The sequence below is a fragment of the Miscanthus floridulus genome, chromosome 2 (assembly GCF_019320115.1).
Source record: "Miscanthus floridulus cultivar M001 chromosome 2, ASM1932011v1, whole genome shotgun sequence".
Classification (NCBI taxonomy): domain Eukaryota; kingdom Viridiplantae; phylum Streptophyta; class Magnoliopsida; order Poales; family Poaceae; genus Miscanthus; species Miscanthus floridulus.
The window spans coordinates 13,634,147-13,646,102 of NC_089581.1; positions in this window are offsets into that span (position 1 = coordinate 13,634,147).

The following is an 11,956-nucleotide window of genomic DNA, read 5'->3' on the forward strand; positions in this document are numbered from 1 at the left end:
AGCACGTTCCTTAGTGTCTAACACCCGGACTGGTTGCTCACGATACACCAAATCCGATTTGAGTTGAATACCTCGAGGTTCTATTCTTTCCTCTGGAACACGCAAACATTTCTTGAGGTGTGATACATGGAAAACTGGGAAAACTGTACTCATTGTCTCAGGTAACTCTAACTTGTAGGCTACCGGACCTCTTTGTTCCAATATCTTGTATGGTCCTACAAATCTCGCGGCAAGCTTTCTTCGGATTCCAAACCTTTTCTTCTTCATTGGCGTGACTTTCAGATAAACATAGTCACCAACTTCAAATACAAGGGGTCTCCTTCTTTTGTCTGCATAGCTTTTCTGACGTGATTAGGCCGCTTTCATATTCTGCTGAATAATATGCACTTTCTTTTCGGCTTCTTCTACAAAGTCAATGCCATAATACCGTCTATCACCAGGCTCGACCCAATTCAATAGTGTTCTACATTTTCTGCCATATAAAGCTTCGAATGGGGCCATCTTGATGCTTTCTTGATAGCTATTATTATAAGAAAACTCAGCTAACGGTAACCATGACTCCCATGATCCCTTAGAAGACAATACACAGGCTCTCAACATATCCTCCAAAACAGCATTTACTCGTTCAGTCTGACCATCTGTCTGAGGATGATAAGCGGTACTGCGAATCAAACTAGTTCCTAAGCCTTTGTGTAAATGTTCCCAAAAATGAGCCGTGAACTGTGAGCCTCTATCAGACACTATGGTCTTTGGTATTCCATGTAACCTCACAATTTCTGCAATATATCTCTCGGCATATTGAGGTGGTCGATAATCTATTTTGACAGGCAAGAAATGAGCTGTCTTGGTAAGACGATCCACAATTACCCATATTGAATCATGTTCTTTTTGAGTAGTGGGCAAACCCGTGATAAAATCCATACTGATATCATCCCACTTCCAACTAGGGACTGATAAGGGTTGCAACATACCGGCAGGTTTCATGTGAATGGCTTTCACTCGACAACATGTGTCACATCTGGCAACATAGGCTGTAATTTCTTTCTTCATTTTGGTCCACCAATATCGAGATCTTAGTTCTTGATACATCTTACTACTTCCAGGATGGATAGATAGCTTAGAAAGGTGAGCTTCATCCATGAGTTTATTCCTAAGCTCTTGATCCTTGGGAACCACAAGACGGTTGTCAAACCACAACACGCCCTGTTCATCCACTTTAAAGTGTTGAGACGGCTTTTCTTTTCTTTTCTCTTTGATGTGGAATATCCCCTTGTCAGTTTTTTGACCTTCTATTATCTTACTCTCCAAAGAGCAACTAATCTGAATACTATGTAACACAGCAGGATGCATTAGATCGAATCCATCTTCAAGTAATGGCTGCACATTCAAGTAATGTGACTTTCTGCTCAAAGCATCTGCCACTACATTAGCTTTACCAGGATGATATTGCACATTCAAGTTGTAATCCTTGATCAATTCCAACCATCTACGTTGTCTCATGTTTAGCTCTGGTTGGGTAAAGATATACTTAAGACTCTTATGATCTGTGAAAATATTGCACACATTACCAAGTAGATAATGTCTCCAAATTTTGAGGGCGTGCACAACTGCAGCAAGTTCAAGATCATGTGTTGGATAGTTGACCTCGTGCTTTCTCAACTGTCATGATGCATAAGCAATGACTCTCCTTTCTTGCATAAGGACACAACCCAATCCAGTTTTTGATGCGTCGCAAAACACATCAAATGGTTTCTCAATATTTGGTTGTGCGAGAACCGGAGCAGTGGTCAACAGTTTCCGCAAAGTGTGGAAAGCTACTTCACACTCTTCTGTCCACACAAATTTATGATCCTTCTGAAGGAGGCTTGTCATTGGTTTGGCGATCTTCGAGAAATCTGGTATAAAGTGACGGTAATAACCTGCTAATCCTAAGAAACTTCTAACCTCAGGAACTGTGGTCGGTGCTTTCCAATTCATAACTTCTTGCACCTTACTTGGATCGACTGAAACTCCATTCTCTGACAGAATGTGACCAAGGAAAGGAACTTCCTTCAACCAGAATTCGCATTTGCTAAACTTAGCATACAATTGATGATCTCTAAGTCTGATCAAGACAATTCTCAGATGCTCTTCATGATCTTTTTCGTTCTCGGAGTATACCAGAATGTCATCGATGAACACTACCACAAACTTATCCAATTCTGGCATGAAAACTGTATTCATCAAAAACATAAAGTATGCGGGAGCATTCGTCAAGCCAAAAGACATGACAAGATACTCATACAACCCGTATCTGGTGAAAAATGCAGTTTTCGGTATATCCTGTGGCCTAATCTTGATCTGATGATAACCGGATCTCAAATCTATTTTTGAGAACACCTTGGCCTTGGATAATTGGTCAAACAGAACATCAATATGAGGCAAGGGATATTTATTCTTGATGGTCACAGCATTGAGTGGCCTATAATCTACGCACATTCTCAACGTGCCCTCTTTCTTCTTTTTCACAAACAAAGCGGGACATCCCCATTCAGACTTGCTTGGTCGAATAAACCCCTTTTTCGACAAATCTTCTAATTGCTTCTTCAGCTCAGCTAACTCATCTAGAGGCATCCGATATGGTCTCCTTGAAATCGGAGCTGTTCCGAGGACTAGCTCAATTCCAAACTCAATCTCCCTATCTGGTGGAAGACCAGGTAGCTCATCTGGAAATACGTCCGGGAACTCACACACTACCGGAATCTGATGAATAGGAGTGACTGCCGTAGCACATATAACACTTATAAGGTCTGTCCTTCGAGGCACTGGTACTTGGAAAGTACCCTTACCTAGGGGATCCTTAAGGGTAAGTACTCGACTTCCTGTATCTATGACTGCTCCCCAATCCTTCATCCAATTCATCCCTATAATGACATCCAAGACTAACCCAGGCATAACTATCAAGTTCACTCGGAACTTTCTGCTACCTAATTCAAGGGTTGCCCCTCGAACTATCCGGTTGGTCAAAACATCAGCCCCTGCTGAACTTATACGGTAACCATAACCCAATTCTGTGCATAGTTGTTCATGTTTCTGTGCAAATGCTTGACTAATAAAAGAATGCGATGATCTAGAATTAAATAGAACAACTGTAGGGTTTTCATTGATAGTAAACTTACCAGCAGTGACGGGCTCTCCCTCTGGAATTTCATCCACTGTTGTACTATGCACTCTAGCATTATAAGTCTGCTGCTTCTTCTTAGGCGGGTACGGACAAAACCTCGAGAAATGACCGGGTTGATCACAGTTATAGCAGGGTCCTCTTACTGTCCCGGCAGATCCCACAGCTCCCTTGGAACTGCCTTGTACCGCAGTTGCGGCTGCTTTGTTGGGCTGTACTGCCATCTTGTACGGCTTTTGAGGTCCACAGAAATTCTGACTTCTTGGCTGAGGTGGCCTGAATCTAGCGCCAGGTGCCGATGGGCGATATGGAGGACGACCTCCCATAGGTGCTCTAGCTTGAGACGGCCCACCTTCAAAGGCTCTCTTGCGTGTCTTGGCTACGGTGCTGGCATTGTTATTCTTCTCCTGCTTCAGACAGTCGCTGATGAAGTCATTGAATCTGACGCGGTTGTTGGTACCAACATGCTTCATCATTTTTGGATTGAGACCCCTCTTAAAGCTGGCTATTCTCTTAGCATCTGTGTCAACCATGTCGGGAGCATAGCGACATAAGTTGTTGAAAGCATGCAGGTATTGCGTCATGGTCTTGGTGCCCTGGTTCAATGCCAGAAACTCTCCCAACTTCATCTTTGTCAGCCCGGGTGGAATATAGACTCCACGGAAGGCCTCAGCAAACTCTCTCCAAGAAATTTGAGCATTTGGAGGGAAGGTGGTGCGATGGTGCTTCCACCACATTCCCGCCGGTCCTTGCAATTGAAGTGCAGCATATTCCGTTTTCAGCACCTCAGTCATTCTCAACACACAGAATTTATCTTCCATCGTGTTGATCCATTCCTCAGCATCGAGTGGCTCTGTTGCTTCCTTGAATACTGGTGGCCTGGTGTCCATGAAATCTTTGAAGCTGCTATATTGGTTCACTCCTATGCCACCACCTTGATTGTTACCACGTTGAACGTTGTTGGCGATGGTTCTGAGAAGATCCTCCATGTTCTTCTGAGATTGTTCCGTGTTGCGCTGACTCCCGAGCAGCTGTGCGAGGAACATCTCGGGGGTAAATGGAGGAGGAGGTGGCAAATGCGGTTCATGGGGAGGTTCATTGTTGTTGCTGTGGTTTCCACCACCACCACCACCACCGGTCCCCGCACCGTTGGCACCGGGCTCAGCGGCCTCATACGTGGTTCGGCGAGTGTTTGTCATCTGCATATTTCAGCAACAAGTATGATTGAGTGACGCTGTAATAATTGCGAGTGAAGGAAAAATTATGCCATACTGAATTTACTGGAGAGAATAAATTCATACAATAAAAACAGAGGCACAACAATCGCATTCCAATTAAAACAACAGCACTTAATCGAATTACTTCAACGGCAAACATTGCGTCCATACAATCACATTGCCAGCATACATACACTGGACTTTTTATGCGTTCAGATATCGCATTCGAGAATCAAGTTCCAACCACATACCAAGTCTCATACGTTCGAAACAACACACGATGGATTACATGCCAACAAAAGAAAGGTCATCGCGACAGGACCTAGATACTAGCGCAAAGCAACTAGCCTACTCCTCGGGGCCATCGTCGGGATCGGAGACATCACCATCACCCCCAGGTGAAACTGCAGGCTCGTTCTTGTTGTCGTTGTCAACGTCCATGCCAGCGACGTTTGGTGGAGCATATGGGCCAACCCCATTGTAGAGCGCGTGAAACTCCTCATGCAAGTAGCCATTGTATTCCTCTAGCTCATCGACCCTCTGCAGCAGAAGGTTTCTTGCGTTCCAGGCTTCATTCCTTTCCTGAACCAACTGTCCAATCATGCGGTCTGCATTGTTGTTGGCTTGAGTCAACGTATGCACTCGCTGCATAGCTCTATCACCTCTCTCAACCGCCTGATCTCGCTGTAAGTTCATATCAGCCAACTGCTCCTGCAAGCTAGCTATAGCTCGAGCCTATCTCTTCTTCTGCTTCTTCCCTTTTTGCTTATCCTCACTGCGCAAGCCAGTCAAAGTCCAGTAGGTACTCTCAAGACCCTCATACGCTCTGATGGCGGTGAACATAGCACTCATCGCCTGGTTGTCGCTAGCCTGTCCTTCAGCTGGACCTCTGACCAATGCACTTCCTTGAGGCTGAACCCAAATGGCATCACGAGGATCATCCCTAGGAAAAGTACCAGCTAGAGCTGCTGTAAGCTCACTAGGAAATCTGCTCATAATGTCCCTGATGACACGGAAGGCTGCTCCCTCTACACCCTCAGCTGAAGTGCGACCTTCAAACTCCAAATGCCAACCATCCCAATCTGGAGCATCACCGAGAGCAGGAACCGTGATCTCCACCACTGCAAGTCCATCATCTGCCAACTGGCTCTCATTCCAAGAGTACACCGGCTCTTGACCCTCTGGATACCCCACATCATGGAGCACTCTCCAAAGCAAAGTTGGCATGCCAAACTCACTCAAGAAGGTGTCCGTGGTGCGGTGCTCCCTCAGGGCCAACGGACGTCGAGGTGCTCTTCCTCCGGTGGACTTACGGGCGGTCTGCTTCATGCGGGCCATCTGTAGCAAAAGTTCTTTTATTACTTCAGAGAAACATATTTTTGGTGATACATCTTTTATCAAAATGAGATAATCAATTTATAAGGGGAGGAATGCATGACATGCATGAAATGCACAAGTAACATGATGTATGTACGTGCCGTACGTTCTCACAAACTTAGGAAATAAATAATTTCTAACGATGAATTCGGTGGCATAACAACGATCTCTCAAATACGTAGCTAATACGTTCTACACGATAGCGTTGTTATGTACCTGCAGAAGATTCATTTCAGCCCAATTCCCAATGAATGCATAAAAGCAGTAAAGTTTTATCTACACGCTCTACACGAATCCCCAGATACGTGTACAACGGTAGTAACTACCCGAACCATCGTCCTATTGACGGCATCGCCTCCACAGACGGAAGACCCATACATGAGATACCTTTGTAAAACATGCGTAGAACATGTAATTACTCCGGCATCATATAAGCATTTACCCTAGATCGGCGATGTATCCGATCATGCTCTCACAACTCACACTTACCGAGGCATAGAGGCAAATGATCCATTCATTACCACTCAAACAAGTGGCACTCATACAATAGCACGCCGTATGAGCGACGAAAGAGAAATATGATGCAAGAACCCCAGTCAGTACTTAATTAAGCCACCTAAAGTCCTTAACTGGGCATAAAGGATATGATCACTGGCACACTTTATAGTTTTAAAATCACGTTTTCCAAATGCCTTTTTGTTTTAAATACACTTGTGAACAGTAACACGCTAAACCATGCTCTGATACCAGCTGTGACAGAACCGACCAATTATACGAAATTAAGTAAGAAAATCATCCACCAGAGCAGACGATTGACAAACTTAAGCCCGTATAACCCGGTAGTCCGTGAAATCACGAAGGATTTCAAACCAACTCGTGTCCCAGCCATGATCGTAATAAGTTTAGCGGTCACCATCACATATTACATAAAAGTTCGCAATCTCAAATACATCAGAGTTTCAACATAGTTATTACAAACCAGTTCGAATGAAAGTAGCAGAAGTCTTTTGTTCAAATCACACACACACGCAGAGTTGAAATATAGTGCCAGCGGATGATCATCTCCAACAAAAGCATCAGATGAGACGTAAGGAATGATCATGCCCATGGTCCTAAGCATCACCCATCGCAGGATAAAGGCAGTTGATATAGTAGCCGTAATACATCTGCCCATCTGCAACAAGTGGGAATAAAACCCTGAGTACTAGAAGGTACTCAGCCAGACTTACCCGACATAACCGAAAATAAATGACACCAAGGATTATGAAGGGCTTTATAGTAGGGTAGCTGACTCATTTGCAAAAAGAAGCATTTTAGCATTTCAAGAACCTTTCTAAAAGCGTTATTGCCAAGTTAATTATTATTAACCTGTCAACTAGGTTTGCACCTATTCTAGAGTAAACATGTGATTAAGCAGATAATGATAACCAATGATCATTAAACAATTTCCATACTATCATATTCACTATAACTGTCCAAGTGTTCCATAACATTTACTACGATGAAGTAACTCAAGTCAAGTGCTCACTATCCAGGAGCGATGGCGATTCGAATCGATTCCTAACCAGCTGGTGATTTATTCCTTACACAAACCTCACTCACCCGCTAAAGTGAGATATTGATCACCGAGTCAACTTTCTAGGAATCTCGAGTTTGCCAGGAACCACATGTACCCGGGGGCCGACCGACTGCACTTTGGTCTTATCATCCCGCCCCCGTGTCCTACCACACCTGCTCCGGTACAGTGCGTTGCGGGCAATCTACTTGGCCCAAAAAATCTCCCAGCTTCGCGGTCGGAAGGTACTTTATCCGGCCAGCTAAATGTAAGGCATGCGTTCAACATGACTCGAGGCCCAACAACGGTCGGTCCTTAATCGACACAGACGGAAACACTACAGTCCAAAACTCTGCAAGTCTCCGTCCGGTCTCAACTTCATTTAACACTTAGTTATACCATGACTTCATAGTCATCCAAGCAGATCCAGGTAACCACCTATAGCTCGCAGGTGACAGGAAATCACCCGACTTCTACCGGTCTAAGCCAGCTAAGCATTGACTCGACTGCGGATACCGGGGTAACAAGGATATAGTATAACAAAGGTAAGCAAGGTATAATGCAGCAACGGTTGCAAACAACTCCTGAACGTAATGCATCAATTTAAAGTAAAGTATTTAATTAAATATTTTCAAACCGGGAGAAAAATGCTCCGGGGCTTGCCTCTCTCGAAGGAGCTCGGACGGTGATCGGGGCACTCCGGAAGTTCCTCAACGTCCTCCTCGTCGGCTTCTGGCACTTCCTGCTGCTGCACCTCGAGTTGCTCCTCTGGCTCCACGGGTATGACGACTGGGTTCTCGGTTTGCGATCCTATATGATGCATTGCGCGTAAGTGATTATGCAACGGTGCATCGAAGGAGATGCATACAATGGATATGTTGAAATGCAAGGTAGTCAACATCATCTAAGAACTATACTACAAGCACATGTCATCTACTGCATTCTCTTCTACTACTAATATGTTAAGTTAACCTATCTTATGAAATGCTTCAAAGATACACCAAAGCTTTACTACTTTCTTAATCACACTTAAAGCAACACTTGCTTAAACCCTAATTAATAATAGGTTTGAATAACAACATACATTTCTGATGCTTCTAAAAATCTGAGAAACTTATAGTAGCATACTACTACCCTAAACAGACTACCATAAAAATTTCATGGCATTTGGATAAGTAAACTATCCTACACAAAAATGACAAGCTATAGCATAAAAATGAGCATGAAATTACTTTGTACTATAAAAAGTGTCAAACAACAGAATTACTATTTTTCCTAGGTTCTTCATGGTATATAATGACTGTCCAAAAATTTTCACATGCATGTTTTATACAAAGTTTGCTCTCTAGCAAAAATAACAAAATTCAGCCATTAATGGTACTTGAACTACACCTCAAAATTTTCCCACAGCACATGCATGAAACATATTTTTCCTAGGAAGTACATTACATAATAAGATTAACAAACTTGGAATCATATTTTTATGAAGCCTATAGATTTTTCTACATATTTTTCAAGTTATCAGCAATATTCATGATTAAATAAAATCCTACAGAAAAGTATCCCAAAAATGACATGCAATAATTTTCCCAAGTAGATCTGATGATAAGGAACCTAGCAAAATTTGTTTCAACAAATTTGGAGCAAGTTTGATCATCCAAACATTTTTCAAACCATTTCAGATTTCAAATAATAAAGAATAAATGGAAATCAAATCATTTAAACGTTACTGGGCCAGCCTGTGGAAACGAACTGGCCCACGGCCACAATCGGCCTGCTCAGTCCGAGCGAAGGGGCGAGCGGCGGCCTGGCTCGGGGCTCGGCCCAAGCCAGCCTGGCCCAGCTCGATCGAGCAAAGGCCACGCCACTACGGCTGGGCCCTGCTGGTCAGCGACCGAGAGCAGGGGAGGCGCTCCGCCAGCCGGTGCTCACCGGCGGCAAGCCCTCCCGGTGGCGCGGGTGGTGCCAGCGTGTACGCCATGCCGAGCCGCAATGGCTGGGATGGTGGAGGTGGCCCGGCGGCGTGACGAGCCACCTGGCCACGGCAGTGCGCTCGCCGGAGAGGAAGGAGGCGGCCGCGCTTGGTTCTTACCTCGACGACGGCGGCTGCAAGCGAACGCAAGTGAAGCAGGGAGGCTAGGCGGAGCTGCTGGCGGCGTGAATCGGGGAATGGAGGCGTGGGAGGGGTATGCTGCTGTCGAGGCAGCGGCGGCGGCGGTGGCGAGCTCGTGGTGCGCGCGGGCGTGAGCTGCTGCTGTTGCTCTGTGGCTGAGAGAGCGGGAGGAGGAATGAGGAGGAGGCAGCGCTGCGGGGCAGAAGAAGGCGCGCGCATGGAGGTGGAGTCAGGCCGTGGCTGCCGCGCGGCGGGCGTTGCCAGCGCAGGGCGGCCACGCGGCGAGCACGCCCTAACGCGGTCGGGACACGACGCGGCGCGCCAGTGGGCGAGCGAGCGCGGAGGCAGGCCAGCACGCTGGGCTGGGCCAGGGCGAGGCGAGCTGGCGCGGCGCGGGGCTTCACTGGGCCGACTTCGGCCGTGGGCCGAGAAACGAGGCGGCGGCCCAGGAAAAAGGAAATGAAGATTTTCAATTTATATTTTCAAGATATTTTTAAATGCCAACTTTCAAACATTATTTTGAGCAAGAAAATGACCTCTTTTGAAAATGTACCAAAAATGAAAGTTGCTTAGAATTTAATTCCCTACAACTTTGCTTTTATGACCAAAGTCTAATTCTATCTAGATTTTAAATTATAGAATCAAAGTTAAATTTTAACTCAAAACCCTAATTTTGGGAAATTACTTTGGAAGCAAAATTTTGAATTAATTTGAATACAAACCTTGCTCCAAAAATTGTGCTAAACAATTCTAGATGATTTACAAGCATAACCAACAGTTTCTACTCAACTAGCAAGCAAGAATCAAAGCAAAACAACTCTAATAAGTGTATGCATCATTTACTTTTCACAAACATGTTTCGTATGTTTCGAAGTAATGTTTTAGTTGTTATATGCAAGATTACGCATGTATGATTAGGATGCTTGATGATGCACGATATGTATGATTAGCAATGCCTAAATGCAGGCATAACACCGGGGTGTTACAGTAAGCACCTGTGCTACTTTCAAGCAGGTGGTAAGCAATCAGAATCATTTTACCATCTTTCATCCTCCAGTTCTTACTACGATGCTAGGCTATAGACAAGTCGTATCGGATCGCCCGGTGATTCATGAACCAATGTATCCTAGCTGGGTACCTTGAAACACACACTTCGCTTGTACCCTAGGCACAAGCAAGATCAACCCACTACCCTCCTGTCATGGGGTTCAGGTCCCCGTCCAAACTTGGACTCCAAGCCTCCGCTCCTAAGTCCCAGACTTAGTACGGTGCTTAGACCACCACCATTCCTGGCTCCAATCAGTCGGTCCAGAAAGAGCTGAAACCCATGACAAGAGAGCAATGAGCCTTTCCACGTCCATACATAAGTATGTGTTCAGGATAATAAGTCTGTGACCTACCTAGAACCCAATGCAACGGCCGGTCCTTAACCGATATAGGCGGAACAAATGCAATCCGAGCCTCGCTCGAATGCCAATCATGTCAAGATCCAAAGTATCATTCCACCCGGTCTCCAATTATCATTCATATATATTCTAGGTGATAATAATATAATAACAACAATAATATATTTCATATCTCTCATAAGTGATAGGCAATCACTCGACTTCTACCGGAGTCCTGTAGCATAGCAATCTACACGATCCTGTCATACTAGTAAGACTCATATGATAAAGATATATATATGCAAGTGGATTTCATTCAACTCCTTTAAAACTTAATGCACAAACATAATATAAAGTGCAGAATAATAGAGGTTATGCATCGGGGCTTGCTTGGGTAAGATACAATCAAAGTTAGCATCCCATCATGATGACACGATTATCGAGGCACCATCTTTTTCGCTACTTCAGATGACTCGCCGATCCATCGTCGTTCCTATTATGATATGCGTGGATGCAATGCAGAGACGTAATTAATCAACTACAACCATGACTCGTAAAATATGATTTACACCTCTCAAGCTAACGAGCTAGTTCTAACGACGACCGTACTTAGGTTACATATCTATGTTGTCGAATAAGGTGTTATTTACCAATAAATTTTTAGTTATACAAATCCAAGTTGTTTCTTTATCCCTATTCTATCGATTTAATCTTTATTCGAAATAGGGCATCATTATCTATCTAGCAAATTAATTATTCTGGAGCTACAAAAATTACAGTGAGTAGCTAATAATATTAGGAGTTTATGGTAAACTTTTCAGAGTCAACACTATCAACATTTTCTCACAAAAATTCCCACAAGTTCACATTTTAACAATGTTAAACATTTTAAAATAACTAGAGCAACCCTAGAAACATTTTAAAACTAGATGAACCAAATACGCTAATAGATAGAACATGATTTTAGGAGCCTAACAAAATTTGTTTCATAATTTTTTGGACAACTACACAAATTTATATTGATTTTACAAATTTGCTTTAGAACCTAAATTAGAAACACTTAGGACAAAGGAAAAAGCCGGCGGCACAAATTCGGCCCAGTAGCCCAGCGTGGTCGCGCGCAGCAGTAGGCCCAGCAATGGCCCAAGA